This window comes from Marmota marmota, unplaced genomic scaffold, assembly GCF_001458135.2.
Source record: "Marmota marmota marmota unplaced genomic scaffold, marMar, whole genome shotgun sequence".
NCBI classification, from domain to species: Eukaryota; Metazoa; Chordata; class Mammalia; order Rodentia; family Sciuridae; genus Marmota; species Marmota marmota.
In genome coordinates, this window is record NW_026002626.1 from 232,164 (window position 1) to 254,707 (window position 22,544).

The 22,544-nt window shown below is 38.1% G+C and overlaps 1 pseudogene; it reads left to right on the plus strand.

Annotated features, from left to right (window-relative positions):
* The window catches only part of LOC125614572, a 52,211-nt pseudogene that overhangs the window by 29,518 nt on the left and 149 nt on the right, over positions 1 to 22,544 (plus strand).

A 22,544-nucleotide genomic window follows, 5' to 3' on the forward strand; every position in this document is an offset into this window, starting at 1 on the left:
AGAGGATAGGAAAGGTAGCAGAACATGACAGTCACTAGTATGGCAATATGTAAATCAATGGATGTGTAATTGATGTGATTCTGCAATCTGTATATGGGCTAAAAATGGGAGTTCATAACCCACTTGAAGCAAAGTGTGAAAGATGATATATCAAGAACTATGTAATGTTTTGAACAACCAACAATAAAAAAAAAAGAAAAAAAAAAGCAAGATGAGTGTTATTTTTTTGTCTATTTTTTTCAACATACAACTTTATGAAGGTCAGAAATATGACAAATGTGGCATCCTATTCTTAGAGTGTTTTAAAGTGACAGATTCCTAGAAATAAGAAATGACAACTTCCTTTGAGATATGTAAACCTCTATTCAAAATACGAATATACTTTATGTACCCATAGGAAAATTCTGTGATATAAATTACATGGTGCACTTTTTCCTGAGTCACCTCTCTTCCATTAGCCCACACCTCTAAGGATAGCACCTCTTGGAGGCTGCAGGGCCTGCTTCCTGAGAGCAGTGAGCTCTTCCCTGAGCAACCTTAAAAGTGGCTCTCTGGTGAGGTCCAGAGGAAGGCAGGAATAGAGAAGTCTAGGCAGGGCAATGGCATAGCAAGACAAGGAATATTCTGGAAGATGCTGCCTTCTGTCTGGATGAACTTCTGGGGGAACAAGTGTTGAATGGAATTGTGGCCAAAGGGAGCTTGGGGGAGGAACCATGGAAAGCATGCTGTGAAACCTGGCTTCTCCTAGGAACTTTTCAGTAAGCCTGTCTCTAACTGTACCTAGAGATGTGAGTGGCTGTCTGCACATGGGACAATGTGCCAAGTCGCCTTTCCTTCATCAAGGATAAAATCAGGGCCTTCAGCAATTTAATTAGACCCTGTCATTTTGTGACTGGCTTCTTTGAGTTGGCCTAATATTTTCAAGGTTCACTTGTGTCATAGCATGTTATCAGTACTCCATTCCTTTCTATTGCAGAACAACATTCCATTAGATGGATATTCCATATTTATTAATCTATTTTGTTAGTTGACTGAATCACTTGTACTTTTTGGCTATTTGAATAACACTGCTGTGAACACTCATATACAAACTTTTGTGTGCATCTCTAACTTTGTTTCCCACACCTAGGTGTGGGATTGGTGGGTCACGTAGTAAGACTCTGTCTAACATAGAAGGAATTATGTGCTAGAAAACAGCCACATCCTTTCCTTTTGCTTCCCAAGGTCACTGTGTGTCTTTGTCCCTGAGAACATATGCTATTGTCTGTCTTTGATTGTAGCCATCCTTCTAGCCATTAAGTTGTCTCTTGTTATGACTTTGATTTGCAAGACCTTAATGATAAATGATAAATGATGACTGTTTTGCAAACATACTGATCTTTAGAGAAGTGCACATTCAAGTGTTTTGGACAATTTTTTATTGGATTTTCTTTGTTGCTTAGTTGTAACAGTTCTTTCTATATTTGGGATAACAGTCATATCTGAGTTATAATCTATGATTTGCACATATTTTCTTCCATTCGGTGAGTTGTCAATTCAATTTCTTAACGCATTCTTTGATGCTCAAAAGCTTTTATTTTCTACAAAGTTCAAGTTACTTATTACTTCTTTTTTGCTTAGCTGGTGCCTTATATTAGTAACCACTACTAAATGTAAGGCCAAAATGATGTATTACTATGTTTTTTTCTAAAAGTTTGTAGTTTTACCTTTGCCTTGAGTTCTGTGATGTATTTTAAGGTTGTGTGTGTGTGTGTATGTGTGTGTGTGTACACGTGTGTGAGTGTATGAAGTGAGGGAGGGAGTCTGACTCCATTCTTTTCTATATGTTTATCTGTTCTCCCAGCACCCTTTGTAGAACAGGTCTTTTGTCATTGACATGCCCATGCATTCTTGGTGATACCTTAGCACATCATAACATTGTCCATACACACAAGGGCTTTCTGCCAAAACTCATTCATCATTTGCTATTCAGAAAAAGGAGCCATGAAAGCTCCTCAGTGACAGGTTTTCTTTCTCTAGCCTTCCCAGCTCACTGTACTCTGCACACCCGCAGGTATAGGTACAGCCTGCACTTCAGAGGCTGGGCTCTCTCTGGGCCTCAGTCCCTGAGGACTCCACTTCAAATGAGCTCTCATGCCCATACTTCTGTGCCCACATGATAGATTAGCAGCTCTGCCAGATGATACCCTAGTTGCTACTTGACTAAGCACATGTCCATCTAGACTGGCCAGAGACCCAGGCACATTGAACCAAAATGGACTGTTAGTCCCCTCAAGTGCATAGCTCCAGGTGGCTATCACACAGGTCTATTTTTAGGTTGTCATCCAAAGGGGAACAGCAGCACATTCTGTCCTAATCCATCTATGTAGCAACCAGTTATTGATTGTATGGGAAGGGGCCTTGACACTTTGGACCTCAATTACTCTGGTGAGGGGAGTGGAATATGTCTTCTGAGTTGATTCCTTTGAGGCATGGGAAAGGTTTGGATTGACACAGGGAGGAATTAGCAGCCAATTAACTGGGCCCTTGTAGGCTGGATGCTGTGTGAACATTCCCAAGACCCTGAAGGGGTCCTTCCTCCTAGGATGGCACTTGGAGCCCTCCTAGCCACAACTCAGGACTCTATGAGAGATAACTCTGTACCATGCACTTGTTTGTCTCTTGGTACTGATGGCCCATTCATTTTTGTGCACAGAAATTTCTGCTCCATTTCTGTCAGCATCCACTCCTTGGCATAAATGCTGCTCTCTTTGCTCACTTTTCCCCTCAAAATTTCCAGAGACAAAAATATGATTTCTATTTTTGGTATAATTTGAGTTATATAATCATGCAAACGTTATTTCTCTGAAACATATTTTATGTATGTAAGTATGCCCACAATTGTATTTGTATTTTGACTTTTGTTCAAAATTTCACTAACAGTTTTATATGTCACAGCTCAGAGAGCATACTAGGCTTCACAAACATTAATAAAAACACAGTTGTATCTTAAATATTATTATTTTTTCAAGATGTGAATAGGTCTTAAATGTAAATAGCACAGACTCATAATTATATGACAATTAACAAGCTTTTAGTTTCCATCCCCTACTTTAAGGTTAAAGGAAAATCCCTTAGACATGTTGTGTTTAGTGGAGTTTCTTAAGCAAGGAAAAGAGAATGGAAACAAAATGACCCACTTACTTATCAGCCTCAGGACTGGAATAGCTTCACAGCACTTATGCCTCCCACGTGGCAAGGCAGTGTTGATGCACAGGAATGGTGAGGCTGAAAACAGCTTCCCAGGTCACACAGAACCCTATTCCTAGGCTCCCATAATTCACAGGCTCAGCATTGCCATTTCTGAGACTCTGCCATGTTAAGAGTGTCCTCTGCACTTGGCTTTCACTAGGTAGGGTGAGCATTACCTTCATTGGCAGATCCCAGACTCAAGGGTGGAGTCGTCCTCAGGCCAAACCTAATTTAATGCAATATGACAAAGTTTTAAGAATAGAGTAGCACATCTGGTTGCTACAAATTATTTTAGAAAATGCCCCTTGAAGATTGTAAATAACATCACTTTAATATATTTTTGATTCAAGTCTAAATTACTAACAACTTATAGCTGCATACAGTGGTTTGTATTAACAAACAAAATGAATACATCATGTAATAAAAGAATTGTGAGAAACGCAGCTAAGAAACTTCCCAATGATAAATAATTCTTGGACCTGTATTTCAGAAAAACCTACACTGTAGATAGTAATACATAGAGAATTCAAGTTGAGTGCTAAATATGTATGATATAGAGCATTTTTTTGGTACTAGGGATTGAATTCAAGGACATTCAACCACTTAGCCACATCCCCAGCCTTGTTTTATATTTTATTTATACAAAGAGTCTCACTGAGTTTCTTAGTGCCTCACTTTGGCTAAGATTGGGTTGGAACTTGGAATCAGCCTACCTGAGCTGCTGGAATACTGTCACACACCACCATGCCTGGCAATGTGGAACACTTTTTAGTGTATTCAAGGGCATGGGCTCAATTTCTAGCCCTGTAAAGAGAGAGGAAAATTGATTTAAGTTACATATTTTGAAAACTTGGGCTAGGATTGTGGCTCAGCAGTAGAGCACTTGCCTATATGTACAAGGTCCTGGGTTCGATCCTTAGCACTGCATGAAAATCAATAAAATAAAGATATTATATCCAAGTATAACTTAAAAAAATAAAAATAAAACATTTTGAAAACTCAATATCTATATGAAACATATTTCATACTTCAAAGTATTTTAGTGCAATGATCATTAAAAGTTCTCATTTTGCTAGAAACAGTAGCACATGCCTGTAATTTCAGTGACTTGGGAGGCTAAAATAGGAGAATTACAAGTACAAGGGCACCTTCAGCAACTTAGGCCCTAAGCAATTTAGTGAGACCATGTCTCAAAATTAAAAAAAAAAAAAGAAAAAGAAAAAGGGATGGAGGTATGGCTCTTTGGTAAATGATCCTTAGGGTAAATTAACATTACCCCCCAAAAAAAATCAACTGGGTGAAGTTTAACACCTATACAATCCTGCAATCCCAGTTACTTTGGAGGCTGGGGAGAAAATGGAAAGTTCAGGGCAGCCTAGGCATCATAGAGAGATCTTATCTCAAAATAAAAAATAAGTGTAGGGACGTAGCTTAGTGGTAGAGTACCCCTGGGTTTGATCTCTAATATAAATAAAAATCACATGAGACATTGTTATATGCCACATGAAATTAAAATAGCTCAAATGTAAGTCAAGCATAGAAAGAATTATGAACACCATATCACAGAAAAAAATTCTCAAATATTTGATCACTTAGATGATCTTGTACCTCTTTGAACTTCAATGACAGTGTATTTACATTTATTGCAAAAGAGATCAGTGCTATGAGAATACTAATATTCACTGAGTTAATTTGATATTTATCTTTAATTAATATTATCAAGATCAAGGATGCTTTCTAAATACAGGTCAGTACATTCAAGAAAAATTTGGGATTGATGGTAAACTAACATGTTTATTTTACAACAATACAACTGCTTAAATCTTTGTTCAACAAGATACCATTATCAGGGCTGGAGTTATAGCTCAGTGGAGAGCACTTTCCCCTCACATGAGTAGCACTGGGTTCAACCCTCAGCACCACATAAAAATAAATAAAGATATTGTGTCCATCTTTTAAAAAATCATAAACAAAGATACCATTGTCTTCTGAAGCTGTACATTTCTACTCATACTGCATGTTGAATACCACTGAAAATCAGACATTTATTTTTCTTTTAATGAATTAGCTGTCATGTTGATTTATGTTGCTGATCACTTTGTATATAATCACACCTAAATCCTAGGAATGTTTATCTTCCAGCAAGTTATATTCCTAAACACTGAAATAAAGAATTGTTCTTATGTTTGATAGAAAACTATTCAGAATAAATTTATGCTGATTCATCAGAGAACTGTATGTTTTAAAGGAAATGTGAATAAATCTTTCTGCTTTAATGGACACCTAATAAATATCTGATTCAGCTTTGATATTAAATGTTATATACTGATCAAATCCATTAATGAATTCATATTTGTAAAAAGTGTTAGCTTTCATTAAATATACCAGGTATTCAAAACCATTAATATCAAGTTGACTTTGTAAGATGGTGGTATAAACTGGGGTAAAAAGTCCTATTGTCCCCCAAACCCTCCACCAACTCCTGTCAGTGAAGATAGCAAATAGACTGTCACCAATTTACCCTGCTCACAGGCTTGGTGAATAATCACTAGCTCAGTGATGACTGGCTCACAGCAGTATATTTTTGGTCTTTCTATTTTTCTTAATAATAATCTAGACCTAATGTTAGTATTAAATACCCTTGTCATACAATAATGATGATTTTTGTCCCCTGCTATACTGGGGATTCCAGGGCCTCTCACATGATAGGCAAGTACTCTGCCACCATCCTATATTCCCAACCTCCTTTAAATCTTATTGTGAGATAGGGTTTTCCTATATTGCACAGTTTGGACTCAAATTTGTAATACTCCTGCCTCAACTTCCTGAGTCACTGAAATTACAGGTATATTCTACCATGTCTGGCATGATGAGCCAAATTTATTATGAAAGTTCAGTAAAAGCTTGGCAAGTTTTTGACCTTTCTATACTTTACTAAGCATGGAGAAGTGAATATGATCTATAGTCATCATAAAATGATTAGCAACATAGCCACAATGCAGATGTAGGGGGCACCTGTGAAGTCACATCAGTTAAGCTTGGTTTTTAACACTGCTATGCTATTGTTCAATTGGCCTTAATATCATAGCTGCCTTTAGGTTAGACACAAAGATCTGAAAGTCATTCAAACATTTCAAAATCTTGAATATATTCCAAGTGTAAAATGGAAAACAATTATTTTGAGCAGGTCAGTTAAGATCATAAGCCACACTACTATCCAAATGTAAACTCTAGTTAGGTGAGTGTTTCCTTCCAATAATGTCAGATAGTGAATTACTTCACTATACATGTCTACCTTTCAATCCTGCCTCACCTTTTTGTCAAATTTCCTGCTGCTTTCCAATAATGATGAAAAAGTTATGATTAGTTTCATAATTTGTAAATTTGAGCCTGTTTTCAGAGTTACTAAAAGTCATATTCCTTTTTTCCTTCAGTGTTATCTGCAATAGAGTAGATTATTTTAAGAAGTCAGTATATATCTCCCTATGATAATATGGCAGAACACAAACTCAGTTGCATTTAATCTGTGAGACAGCATTCAAATTGAGAGCATGTAATTTTAAAAGCAAGCTCATAAAGTGTTGTTGCTTTTTATGTTATCAGGTATTACCAAGATCATAGATTTTTGAATGATAACTCAATGATTAGGCTTTCATGGTGACATGATAAAGTGTGATGTTGGTTGTCATTACAGGAGTTCATTTACTGAGCAGGGAGGAAGAAGAGAGTTGAGGCTTCACCAATCAGCATGAACTAAAGTTTGCTGAACATTAAAACCCAATAAAGATTGCTAGGATGTGACATTCAGAGTGGAGGCTGATAATCTCTTCTCCATATTGAAATCATCATTTTCAACCTGCCTGCCTCTCACTGGCCTCCTGTACATATTGGATAAAGGAGGTAAAGTGAATTCAGAAGGTGTGAAGTACCTGGATGAATTGAAAAGACAGTGACAGTGACCATGGGAATGAACTCATGCAGCCAAATGTTCCCATATGAATAGGAACATTGCCCACACAGAAGAGAATGAAAGGCCTCCCACTGGACCTGCTTCAAAAGGATCCCATGGTGCCCTAGCAACACACCATGTTGTCAATACTGCCTGGGAGCCACTGCCAATTTCACCTGGGGCAGACAAAGAGTGGTTGAGGGAGATTGAGAAGAGGTGTGAGAGGAAGGCAGAAGGTGGATGGGCTCAATAAGCCTTCACATCCCCCTCTCCTCCCTCCATGAGGACTCCTGCACTTCCCTCTCAGAGGCCCAATCTTAACTTACAGAGGTGGGATAGCTGGGGTCACAAGTAGCTCAATGGACAATTCTGGTGGGAGCAGCAGTAGCAGTTGGGAACCCCACAGGAACACAGACTCCTGGATGTTACTCACAGACAGAGCTCAGATCTTCTGCCCTGTGTGTCCACAGCAGCCAGTGAGGGGGAAGGATCCAGACCCAATATTGTCTGATTGTGAACTCAACTCAGGTCATCAGCATCCTGGGAGCATCAGATGACTGTCAGGGCCGTGGGGTGCTGGAGGTCAAACTGAGCTGGAAAGAAATGTGAAAAGACCAATGATACCTGCCAGAGCCAAGAGGCCTTACTGGAGATCATTTTCCCCCAGTGACCCAGTGTTGATGAGAAAGGAGAAACCCAGAGAAGAAAAGGGATTTTCTCCAGACACATGGTGAACTTTAGATTAGGCCTGGAATCATCCTTCTGTTCCTTGCTCAGACCCAGCTTATATCCTGGAAGACTCCCTGGGTGATACCTGCTGGCCAGAAACACTGTAGGTGGTGAAAATCCAGACAGGACTTTTCAGGGGATTTTGGTTTACTAACAGCGCCAGAATGGCCTCCAAGGCCACATGGGTGTGCCCTGTTTCTCTTGCTGAGCACATCTCCAGCTGCTTTCCTCCCTACTGCCTTGCTACTTTACCAGCCACCTTACCACACCTCTGCAATCAGGAATGTGCACATCACAGACTTTGGGCCAAATGGGCTTTCCCCTGGTATTTTCAGGCCTTCCATCTCAGATTTTTTACTTAAAGTCACCCAAAAGTAACACTAAATGATGCAAGAGAAATTATATAAAATTTCTAATTCAGTGTCCTTTAAAAAAAAATCATTGTTGGAGTACATTCATACCTGGTCAGTTAGGGGTTGTCAATGTCTCTTTTTCAATGACAGTGACAGAGTTGAGCAGTTGCCACAAAGGGCATATGACCCTAAAAAGCTGCAATATTTACTATCTGGCTTTTGAAAATAAAGAGTTGACCACCTGTTCTCTGGGAAGCCTCTGCTTGTTCCCATATCAGGAGCATTGGAATAGTTGCCCTCTGACTGGGACTCTCTGCCTCTGATGGACACATGACCTTTACTTCCCATTGTCACCTCTTCATAGGATCTGTCTCTGTCTACCTCCCTGCACTTCTATGTATGCTCTTAGATTATTTACCCCCTTTTCTCACATGGACTCACAAACCTGCCTTTGACTTCCAAAATTTGTAGTTGTCTCACTAATATCTCAGTTCCTTGAGAGCAGTAACATCATCATTCCTCAGGAAATTATCCAGAAACTAACATTGAACTTAAAAAGTACAAGTGCTCAGTGAATAATTGTTGACCGAATAATTGATGTCACATGACACAAAGTGCAGGCCTAGGAGCCAGGAGCCAAAGCCAAATTCAACCTTCACAAAAGAAACCTAACTACACTGTGGTAGTGAAACATATGTATGATGGGAAGAAGTGCTGCCATGAATTCCTCTGTGAACAGGAGACAGTGGGGTGTGGGACATCAACACGAATGGGCACAGCACATAGGATACAGCATCTCAACCATGAACCTGATCATAGGCATCTCAAGCAGGAAACACAATGAGATGTTCCAAAGGCACCTGGGAGGTAGAAGGTCACATGACTGCAATCTTGGCAATCAGAAGAGACCATCCTCCCAGGACACAAGGATTGATTATGGTCTGTGACCAGTCAGGCTGCATAGGTCAAGACTCAAGGTGGAACCATCAGGGAAGGTTGCAGAGGGAGGTAGTGTTCATCCTGTCATAATGAAGGCATATTCCTAAAAAAAAAAAATGACACCCAATCAGAAGTCAGCAAGCAGGTCAGGAGAGATCACTCCTGCTGACCTTACCAGCAACCAGATGAGCTTTGCCTCAAGCCATCCGCCACTGGACTTCTTACTTTCTTAGATCATTCTCTCTGCATTCTTTGCCTGCTCTGCCATAACAATTTGAACTCATTTCTGTGTCACTGTTCATCCAAAGATTCCTGAGAGTTTCCACCAGCTGTGTAAATGGAGAACTCTGGAACATTAATTATCACCAATAAACCTGAATGGTGGATTCAGCAATTGTCAATAACAAAAACAATCAACATGAACTAGACCTTTCTTTAGTAAAGCAAACCACAAGTGTCAACTGTATTATCCACAGTAGTAATGACTGTACTGGCATCAATTTGGGGGCAGTGTTTATATAATCCCATTAGTTCTGAAGGATAGTAAATATACAATTGATTAGGTAAAAAAGAAAACATTTTAGGAAGTTATAAAAGAATCTTCAATTTCAAAACATGAACAGAGAATGCAGAAGAGATACGGCATACACTCTCTCTATGGAAGGAGGGGGTAAATAGAAGCAGCAAGGTATTGGGAAACAGGGAAAGAACAACAGAATTTGGCCCTTAGTAAAAGAAGAGAAAAGAGAAACAAGAGGAAAAATACCAAAGGACACTAGTACAAAATGAAATCAAAATATATAATCCAAAACCCAAACACCTACTAGAGAATGCCAGGAAACAATAAGTACATTTAAAAATGGTAAAAATTAGAGAAGAAATAAGTATATGTATATATGTCCCTGAACCAATCAGGATAGCCAGAATTCACATGAGAATGCACCCACATTTCTACCACTATTTTTTTTTGTGAGAAAAAAAATAATGAAAATTAAAAAGAAATGAAAATTTAGAAAACCCAACATCTTAGTGTAGAATGAAGAAACTGTCTTCACTGAGGTGGTCCAAAGAGTTGTACGGATTCAGTGGTCACTTTCTATGCCCTAGTATCTTTCTTTTCATTTCTTCTTGATTTAAGTACTGACAGAGAAGGGGTGGGAGGCGTTAACACCATTCTGTCTTTGTGTTGCTCTGTGAGTTGCCAGTTAAAATGGCTTGAGATTGAGGTGTTTGATGTAAGACTCAGCTTTCCTTCTACCAATATAAGGTGGGTGGATTTATGAAGTACTGTCAGGGGTATTTTCTCCATTCACCCCAGTTTTGTACTCTGGTACACAGTGGGGCATTCAGTTTGGGTATACTCAGGGTACCACTTCTGCAGCTCTCAGTGAGAGGAGTTCTAGCAGGTGGAGCTCAGGTATAATCAGACTTAATGGGCTTTGTTAGGTGGTGCCACCTTGGGAGGGATTAGATCGACTAGGACCTAGGGTAGACAGTAGCCAATCTCTGATGTGGGTCTGGTCCTCAGGAGACTCCCTAGAAAACTGATTGTGAGGATAGGGCCCAATCCTCTACTGACTGATGCCTATGAGCACAGAATTCATGGGTTTACCACCTGAGGTGTTCACTCTGCCAACTCAGACTCCCAGCCCATTTTAGCTGGTCACATGAGCCACCAGACAAAAAGATTAAATGAGTTGAGCTCCCCTTTGCCCTTCTTACTCAAATCACACAGGGTGAAGTCCACTCTGTGCCTATTTCACTCAATTAGCCACTCCTTGATCATTCTACAGGTGTTGGCACTCATATTGCATCTGTGGTCTTATTTTTTCCCCACAAATCCCAGTCACCAGGGCAGTGATCTCAAACAGAGATGGCCCCTGCTTCAGTTCCCAGAGGCCAGCTGAGATACAGAGCATACTTCTCAACCCCAGCACACACTGAAGTCTCTGCATCAGCTAAGATCAGGCAGTATTTTTACCATCTCAGGCTTTTCTGACCCCAAACTCTGTTACCACTCCCTCTGTTTGTGGTGAATAAGCACCAGAGACACTCATAGGGCAGCCAGGCCATCACTGATGCAATCCCTCATTTTTGTTTATTGTACCAAAGTTTCTGAGTCCTTAAGCCACTATGAGTTTCTAATATGAATTTTTATTGACATCTCTCCTTCACAGACCATGCTGAGAAGCTGTACACCACTACTTTGATCCTAAGGCACATCACAGCCTGGAATATAGATTTCTTCCATTCCACCATCTTCCATCTCTTAGTCTGTACTCCATATATGTCATTTATCTAAGATGACCATTGACATGAATCCCCAGCCACCAAACTGTGCACTCAGACCCATGGTCCCTGCAGAGAAGTTGCAGCCTAGCAGGGGAATGCAGAAACCATGGTAGAATGGCAGCCCCAGGTGGGTTGGACACAGTTGGTGAGTACAGGCATGAGGCCCAGTGAGCCATCCCTGCAGGAGTGCCAAGGCACACTGATCTGTCATCCCAGAAAAAAACAACTCCAACTGGCCCAGTGCAGCACCCTGCTTTAGGCAGGGCTGCATCTACAGAACCTAAGCACCCCCTGCCCCACCCACTGAGCCTATGGGATTCACTACCTCAACCTCTTGCCAAGAGAAGAGGCCAAGAGAAAATGGAAGTAAGGAAAATGTGAATGGGATTTAGGGCTAAGCAATAGCATTAGAACATTTCCTAACTCTAATTACCAAAAGTTTGGACCAGCAGAATTGGTAGTTTGTTCAAACCCTAAATGGCATAAGTATGGAACAATAGCATTTACCCAAGTGCTGTACACTCTCCAACACTAGCACAGGAGGACAGAAAACCTCTCACTGGTTCCCCTCTCACAAATGGAGAGTATTCTTCCTGTTTCCATTCTTCAATAAATCCTATTCTTAACCTCACTCATCCTTTTCTATGGATTTCATTGTTCAATTCAGAATAGAAGAATGCAGAAAGCAGTACAAATGGACAGTGTGCTTCTGGGGTCTGCTGCAACAGAGGAGGGCATGGCCTACCTTTAAGAAGTGCAATACTTTGCAGCTTAGATGCCTGCAGCTTATGCAGACCCCACTTGCCAGCAGAAGTGTAAACATTCCAGTTTCACTGTCACAGTGATAGAAAGCTGATTAAGGCAGAAAATAAGAATGTAACTGGAAGACAGAAGAACACCCACATCTCACTCCATCAAACCTCCCTCCCATCTTCAGCCCCCTCCTACCAGAGTTCAAGTTCTATGAGAGTGAGTCCATCAGATAAATTCCATTGAGTAGTTCATCATTTGGGGACCATCTGAAGATCACAGGACAGCCATGTATGAAATGTACTGAAAAATGGCTGGTGGCATTGCATCTTCAGCACTGAGGCTCTCAGGCAGAAGGAAGCAACAAACCAAGGACCTGGAGGAAGAAGAACAAGGATCAGAATCTGCAGGAGTCAGGGGGAGGGAATGTATGGTCTACAGTTTCTTTACATGTATTGTGAAGTGACACTTCATTTAATTGGTACCATAAATGGTCACCAAAGAGCAGAGTGCAAGTGTCCACACAAATACAGGTTCAGTGGTCTCCATAGTTAGTTTCACACCCAAAATAATACTGTGGCAGAAAAAAGATCTACTGTTTAGAGCAACCACATCAAAATGCAGAGAAGAAAGTCTCCACAGGTGTTCCACAGTCATCATGGATCTGTGAGATGGCATCTGATTTGGACCTTGCATCTTATTGGGCATGAAATAGTGCTTCTTGCTCATGCACTTAGCAAGGATTCAGATCAAGTATTCAAGTCCAGGTGGTGATAATGCAATGAGACCTGCCCAATTCTTTGTTATTCCTTGATAAATATTTATATATGGAACCACTACTCTGGCTTGTTAGGGAACCATAAAACAGACACAGAATGTATGCAGTATTCCTCCTCTGGTGGGTCACAAAGAAAAATTCAGAGTTACTGAAAAGGCTGATGTCCTAAGTGCTCACTGCAGCATTATTACAATGACTCCCAACTGAAAGCTACTTAATTTAGAACTTAAAGCCACCACCAGCCACTCATGGGCACTGAGCACTTGACATGTAGGTAGTGTAACATAGAAGGGCAATTTTTAATATGTTTTAATTTAAACCTACACAGATGCATTGGCTACCACATAGAAGTACATCTATCAAGGACAAGTGCCATGTCCCTTGCTTTGCCAAGGTCCTCAAACTTACTGCATACCTGGGCTCCTGAACCTGTCTCAAGGCCCACAGAAGACTGCCTCTGCATGGAAGTGCTATGGATCATTTTTGTAAAATAGAAGTTATGCAAGCAACACCTTCTGCTGGCACACTGCAATCTACATAAAGAGAGGACCAGGTTCTTTTCTTCTTGGTTACCTCAGCTTCCAGAAGAGGGACTAATTCATGGTCGATTCTAATTGCAGTTTTGTGAACAGAAGAGAAAAAAGGCTACAAGAAGCTCATTAACCAGAGGAATTCAACTTGAACCCTCCAATACTGTGGAACTCCATCCTTAGGCCTAATCTTTGTTTTCTGACACTCATCAAAGACATTTCTACCTTATCAAAATCCAAGCTAGCAGCACAGCCTTTCTGCTACAGATATTTCAAGGGTGCCTGATCCAATTGCCACGTGGTGCCCATGGGACTTTCCAGGTCATAGGCTCACTTACCCTCCAACACCAGGCATCAGAACCATAGTTTCACTGTACCACAAACTTAAAAATGAACCAAATGAGCACCCCCACCGTCACCAATATTGAAGTCCTTTAAAGCCAGATTGGAACCTGAATCATCCAGCAGAATTTTGCTATTTACTGTGAACATCATGGTGTGTTCATTCATGTCAATCATGCAACCCACAATGTCACCTGCTTGCCAGGAGTGCTCAGAGTGCTCATGGTCCTGGTGCCATTGCTGGGCCTACAGGGACCGAAGAGTCCTTGTCACTGAAAGCCAGGAAACAGAGTGCACCCACCACTACCTGGAGTGACTCCAGGTGCCCCCTTCTGTGAACACAGCAGCAGATGAGCTGCAGCCTCATCAGCAGCCCTCAGCAAGGTCCTGACCCAGGTAGAGATGTCCAGGAATCCAGAGTTTCTGATGTTCACATGGTATGTTATTAAATATTAACAAAAACCCAGTTGCTGGTTCATGCTTTTTGGGACTGTATTATTTTAAAAGTCTAACTCCACTTATTTTCTCTTATATCTATCTATCTATCTGTCTGTCTATCTATCTATCTATCTATCTATCTATCTATCTCTCATCCACCATCTATCTATCTATCTCCATTTACTTTTGGTGGATTTTGTCTCTGGACAATGACTACTTTCCTGAAAATGAGTAGTTTTTCTATAATTCCACATATACAAATAATTATGACATCTGGACATCTAGAAGCTGTGAACTTACAATGGAAAATAACATTCTAAATTTCATCCATTTCAAAATAAAATTTCATTTTTTAGAAGCAATGGCAATGATAGTTAACAAAATAAAAATCCAGAAATAAAGAAAAAAAATTGAATTGAACTTCAAAATATTCTTTTTCCCCAAACCTAATAAATTCTTAAGATATCTGCTAAAATAAGAAGGTAAAAATTGAATACAGATATCAACCTTTTATATATAAAAGTAATATCTCATAAATGCATTGTAAACAGTTTTGAATTTTGGATCTGCAAACATATTTCATTGATTTATTTACACTAATTATTTTGTCAGATATTTTAAAATTTTGCTCAGCATCACCTTCACTGTGGATTGACACAAAATAGGATACAGTCACTAATGTAAAACAGTGATATAATTCTCAATATAATATATTGTACTTTTAAACTAAGTATCAAAAAGCATGGAAATTTAGAAGCAATGTACCTAGTTCTGGTGACCTATTTATATCACCCCACTCTGTCCCCAAAGTAAGAGTACTTTTTTGGCCAGGCGTGAAGGGGTACTTTGACACCCCAGGGGCAGTTCCTGCTGTTGCTGACAGCTGATCTTCAGCAGAAATGATAAAAAGGCTGATTTTTTATACTTTACTTTGAAATTTAAATAATTTTGCTTTTTGCCAAAAAGGAGGGTGGGGGTAAAATTTTCCATCTGAAAAACACAAGATTCAGGAAATGAGGTTTCAGAACAAAGTGGGCCACGTGTCCTGATTTACAGCTTTGAAACACTGTCCCACAAGGGACATCACAGAGCTGAAATATCCAAGTGTGAACTTCTTCATGATTATTTACTATAATTTCCTTTTTTAAATTAAAAATAGTTTCCCTCCAAGTGAAAAGAAATACAATTTCACAAAGAACATGTTAAAAAGAACTTTAAAAATCCATAATTTTGTTAATCCCAAGTGACTATAATTATCCTATTGTGCTTGTGCTATAAGTATTGACATATTTTAAAGTGTAAAATATTTTATGTGCATGAAATGATCTTTAAACATGATTTTTAATAAAATAGACATGTGATCAGTTTCCACTGAGCTTAAGGAATAAAATTATTAATAATGTTGAAAATAAGAAATGTGATTATAAATAACCCCACATGCAGCATTCTTGAGGCCACTATTTTTTTTAACAAAGTAACACATGCATAAAGTTGAATGAATAACTTGGCAAAATTATAAAGTTGGTCTGATCCACAATGGCAATGGGATATTTTAATATATTTCAGTAAATAAAAAAGACAACATTTGTTATCAAACAAATTACTTGAACATATTCAATAAAATATTACTAAGAAACATGTACAGGAATCCTGCTTGAGGAAGGTTTTCCAATATTTTTAATCAAAGAATAAAATAGAACTAAAAGTAAGCAGAATGACCATATTAAGCTGTGAGGAATAGGAAAACACACAGAGTCTTCCATCCAGTCTCCTCAGATAGAAGCAGTTGCAGTCAATGTATGTGCTAGGCAGTGCTCTACCACTGAGCTACAACCTCAGTCCCTCAAGTAGTTGCTTTGTTGGCATCACTGTAGTTGCCATACAATCAGAAACAGAGTAACTGTCACTGAAAACACAGATATTTACTATACAAATTAGACCTTATATCAATTTAACCTATAGGGGGAAGTCACAGACTATTTTCCAGAATGACTGGCTAAATTGGCTGGCTGACATACACATTAGGGTTTGTGGAAAAATTCCAACTGAGGGATATTTCATGTGGAACTGTTACAAAAATGTATAGAAAACTTCACCTGTGAGAACAGGGAAACCAACCATTTTTTTGTTTGTTTGTTTGTGTGTTTTTTTTTAAGTTGAAGATGAACAAAATACCTTTATTTATTTGTTTTCATGTGGTGATGAGGATTGAACTCAGGACCTCATATGTACAAGGCAAGTGCTCTACCACTGGGTGACAATCCCAGCCCAAAACCAACTGGTTTTGAGGATGGTTTTGATTGGCAAGACAACCAAGCAGAATAATGTGCTGGTAGAAAGTGTTCACATTTAAATTTATTATTTAGCTGACACATATAAAAAATTGTTTATGGGGTACCTCATGACATTTCCATACATGTCTACAATGCAATAAATTTGAAGTTGAGTACTCCTAGTGATGAACCTGGTCTAATTCCATTTTAAGATTGGCAGTCATCTCATCACAAAATCATGAAAAGTTAATTTCTGTTTTACTATAAATTACTGCGATTTCTAAACTTGTTTGGAATTCTGCTAGTGCCTTGAACTCACCCATGCCTGGTCTTCCCTGAGCAGATAACAAGCCTTTCTAAAACCTTAGTGGCAACTCATAAATTCTGGCTCCCCCTGACCAGATAACAACTCTCTCTGAAACATCAGCAGTGCCTCATAAATTCTGATGTAGGGACCTAAATTTATTTCTTGCCTTTAAATATGAAGCCATGTAAATCATTAATTTGCTACCTGCCTTTGTATTATGCTTGTAAAAATCCTGTTATCTATAAGTTCTCAAGACATTCCCCTTTGCAACTTTTTGTGCTATAAAACCTTGTTCCTGGACAGCTGTGGTGGTGATCTCTAGCCTGGGTTGGGAGAGACATTGATCAGCTCTTTTTTGTGTGTGTACACAATGCAAGCTTGCTTTAAATTGATTTAAAATTGGAGTTGGTGGTCTTTTCTTTGTGTTGGGGTTCAAACTAGATGCAATTTTCTTAGGCAAACTAGGTTCTGAGAAACAGATCTAAGCCACATGTCATGTTCCTAAAATTTAAACAGCATTATACTGTGCCAACCATAGCATTTTGTTTTTCTCAAGGCAATGTATTTGAGATTAGTTCTGCAGCTTCAGTTAGCTATAATGAATTTGTTTTAACTACTCTATAGTATTCCAATATATACTTCTGAAAATTAGTTTTAGATTCAGAAAACATTTGAGTTGTTTCCAATTTCCTGCCCCTACAATCTATGCTACAATGAATTGTCTTTTCAGGTTACTTTGTATGCAAAAGCCTCTGTAAGGCTCATGTCTGGATAAGAAATAACCGCATCCTCTCCAGCTTTATGAGATCAGTCTACATTGGTTCTCAAAGTAGTTGTACTAATTAATTGTCCCACCAATTTACTAAGTTTTTTTTGCCAACCCGGAGGGGGCAAAATAGCTTTTCATTGTGATTTTATCATACATTCTCTTGATATTAGTAAGGCTAAGTGTCTTTCATGTTTATTAAATGTGAATTATCTGTATCCTCTACTAATTATTCTATCAAAACATCTAATTAATTTTAGGAGTCTTGGTGTTGTTCTGCAAGTCTTTTCACTTAGTTTTTCATCTCCTTTGATGTACATAAGTTTTTCAATATAGTCAAATTTATTAGATTTTCTGTTTCCTCAAGAGTATCTATGGAGAAATTAATTACAAGCATGGGGTTTTACACAGAAGAAAGCCAGGGTGGAAAATAGTCAAATAAGGGTCACCACATCACAAGAATGATTGAAAAGATAAAGCAAGGCAAAGGAAATGACCACACATTACACAGGATATGGAGAAAAGGATATTTTGTTGAACTAATTTTTTAAATGAAGTGAAGATGAGTGTTTCTTCTGCTTTCAAAAATTCTTCCTCACTCCCAGGTCATGAAGATAGCCTATGATGTTGTCTTCAAAAATCTGTCTTTTGCAATTGAATCTCCTCCTGAAAATGTCTGTGTATGGTCAAGGGAGAAATCTAGTACTTTTCCCATTTTGAAATCAATGATCTGAGCTCCACTGACTCAGTAGTCCATTATTATCCTACTTACCTGCAAGAGCACCTTCAGTATATAACAAATTTCCACATGTGCACGTATGTATTTTGTGACTGCCTTTGTATGGTGTCTCGACTTTATATCACCAGGTGGATGTTTTTTCCACCCTCAACACTATAGTTTATGTTTGCTTACTTTGACATTTATAACTAATGTTCCATGTTATTAGCAACTAGGGAAATACAAATGAAAATCATTCATTTTCCTACTGAAGAATATTGCACCCACCCACAATAATCTGCCTTTATTTATTTATTTATTTATTTATTTTTGCTAATGCAAATAATATCAATAAGGAAATACTTGCATGTCTGTTTCCACATCCTTTCTCCAGGGCATCTCTCCAAGGGTGGAGCTACCTTCCTAGAAGGTGTGTGAATGCACAACTTGGTATGATGATGAGAAAGTTCTTTAAAATATTTTTGAAACTCCAACATTTCTGGTTATGCTGACCTGAATCCACGTTGATGCCAGTTACTATCAATTCCCTAACTGTGGCAAATGGAGTAAAAATTTAATGGTAACTCATAGTGAATTAAGAAATAATATACACTGCAGATGAGAAGGGTTTTAATTTAAAACCACAGAGAGAGGACTGGGCTCCTCTAGAATACATACTGCAAACACTGTCAGAACTGAGTTAGTTCTTACATGAATATATATTAACCCATTTGATTCAACAGAAAAGAAAGTCAGAGTTTTTATGACAAAAGATAATTATTTCAACTATTTATTTTGAAAGTGAAAGCCAGCTTTTACCAAGTAGGTTACATGGAGGAAAAATCCACTAATGGAATAAGGTAAATGGAACCCCAAGGTTTGAGTGAAATACAAACACACAAAACAGTATAAAAATTAATTATGTTATGCTTGCAAAATAACATGAAATTAATAATTTCATTTTCTTTTTCAGGTGAAAGAGAAACAGAAATACTGTTTTGTTGTGTTTGGGTTTTTATATTTGTAAATCTTTTTAGCAATAATAATGCCTATTTCATATACATTCAAAAAAACTTAAAGAATATAAATGGTTCTAATGACAGGATAAGGAATTCTTTTGTAAGTTAGGTGGATTCTAATTATTTTGTTCTCAAAAAATTCAACAAAGACTTGATTGAGTTGTCATCAGAAAGATCATTAAACAGGTGTTTTTGTGATAAACACTATCGATTTTTAGTTCACTGAATAGAATGAGCTTTTTAAGAACAAAAATTGTGTGTGTGAACAAACACTGCAACTGGACAAGCAATTTGACTCAAAGGCAAAAACTGCTGGACAAAAGAACACCACCCAGAGGCATGATCTAGAGTGGGCAAAATGGACTGGAAATACAGTTCACAGAAAATGGACAATGTAAAATTCCTGGTTATCAATGTTTTCATATGGTTTTTAATTAGATTCTGATAGCAGATAGCTCATCTGTTACCATTAGATACACTAGAAACTGAGCAGAAAGTATTACTTTAAAACATAAATGTATGAAACATACCATAAAATTACATCTTTGAGACTGTCCACACATTTGGAAACATGTCTAGAACATAAGAATGTGCAAGGTCCTGGCATAGCTTCCATCAGCTCTCTCTGGAAGCACTGAGCTTGGTGTGTGCAGCGTGCTGGTAAGGTTGCATTTTCAGCAGGTACCACATTTCCTCTTGGGTTTCATGTTTATCTGGGTGAGCTTGAGGCCTGGGGATACAACAGAGATAGTCGGGGTATACTTTGTTTTCATCTCCATGATATTATTCACTACATTCCCACACCTATTACTGATAATGAGTAGTTTTCACCAATAGTACAGAATAAAAGACATAGAGACAAAGCCACACATGTGCAGAAATCTATCTGATCCTTGACAAAGGCAACAAAACATACATGGGAGAAAAGACAGAATTTTTAAACAAGTGGTTATCCATATGTAGAGAATAAAACAAGATCCTTATCTCTCACCCTGCACAAAAATCAACTCAGAATCAATCAAAGCCCTAAGAATTAGGCCAGAAATTATGCAACTCCTAAAAGAAAACATAGGGTAAATACTTCAATTTATAGGCCCAATGACTTTCTCAATAGGACCTCTAAAGCTCAGAAAATAATAGAGCTAATAAAACTAAAAAGCTACTGCACACCAAGTGAAAAAATGAAGAAAGTGAAGAGAGAACCTACAAAAATGGGAGAAAATCTGCTAGCTACCCTAGCAGATTTCTGATAGAGGATGAATATCTAGAATATATAAAGAACTCAAAAAACTTAACACCAAAATATCAAATAACCCAATTAATAAATGGGCAAATGAATCAAAGAGGCATTACTCTAAAGAAGAAACAGAAATAACCAAAAAAACATGTGAAAAAATGTTCAACATTATTAGCAACTAGGAAAATGCAAATCAACTACACTGGGGATGGAGAATGGGAGGGATGATGGGATATAAAAGAGGGGTCATGATCTGAAATTGAATTCCATGCATGTGTAAGTTCGTCAGGATGAATCCAACTACTATGTACAACCATGAAGTTCTAATAAAAAAAAGGAAAAAGGAAAACCAAAAAATTTCACCAAGATTTCATTGCACACCAGTCAGAATGGTAGTTATCAAGACAACAAATTATAATAAATGGTAGAGAGGATATAGATATAATTAAACACATTTACACTGTTGGTGTAATTGCAAATTAGTACAAGTAAAGAAATCTGTATGAAGGTACTCCTCAAAAGACTAGGCATGAAACCACCATATGACCCTGCTATACAACTCTTCATTATGGATGGCAGAATTAAAATCATCTTACTACAGTGATACAAGCATACCCATATTTATAGCAAGACAGTACACAACAACTGAGCTATGGAACCAGCCTAGGTGTCCATCAATGGATGAATGGATACATAAAATGTGTTATTTATACAGGATTATTATTTCTTTTTTTGGTACCAGGAATTGAACTCAGAGGCACTTAATGCTGAGCAAAATCCCCAGCCCTTTATTTTAATATTCTACTAGAGGCAGGGTCTTGCAGAGTTGCTTAGAGCCTGGCTAAGTTGCTGAGACTGGGTTTGAAAGTTTGATTCTCCTGCCTCAGCCTCCAAAGTTGCTGGGACTACAGGCAGGCACCACCTTGCTCAGCTATATACACAATTTTAATGTACATTTTTCTTTATGCAGCCATAAAGAAAAAAGAAATAATGTCATTTTCATTAAAATGGATGGAACTAGAGACCATCATTTTAAGTGAACTAAGTCAAACTCAAAAGGTCAAAGGTCATTTTTTTTCTCTGATACACAGAAGCTAGAGAGGAAAAAAGAAAATAAAGGTAAGAGTGGATCTCATGAAAATCAAAGTAAGATCTATAAAGGAAAGACACCAAGGTATAGGAAGTGTGGAGGTATGAGGGAAGTGCTGGGGAGTGATATTGGCCAGATGATATTGTTATATTGTGCACATGTGCAAATAAGTAACAACAAATCCCATAATTATTTACAAATATAATGTACCAATAAAAAATGTGGGAAAAAATAATATGTGGCCTGCAAATAGTGGCTTAAACATTTAAGTAAGAAAAAATGAGAAAACAATGACATCATAAAATAGCTACCATTCATCATATACCTGCTCATTTAGTATCTAACACTTTCCCATGAAGCAGGTAACTTCAAGGACTGTTAGCAGTGAGCATACAGAAGTTTATAAGGCTAAGCATTGCCTCAGGTACACATCACAGCACTGCAGGCAGAACCACTCAGCATGTGTCTGCTTGGCTTTCTCATCTTCAAACAGGGATTAAAAAAAAACATACTTTATAATTATTCCTCAAACATGTTTTCTTTATAAAAGTAAATAAAATTATAAACAATTGATAAGAAACAGAAAGTCACATAAAGTCATAAATTTGGATATAAGTGCTCTCATACACACAAACACTAGAAATAAGACTCTTTTTAAAGAGAGAGAGAGAGAAAGAGAGAATTTTTTAAATTATCAACATCTGCCTGGGGTCTGCACATTTATTTATTTATTAGTTTTCGGTGGACACAACATCTTTATTTTATTTTTATGTGGTGCTAAGGATCGAACCCAGCGCCCTGCA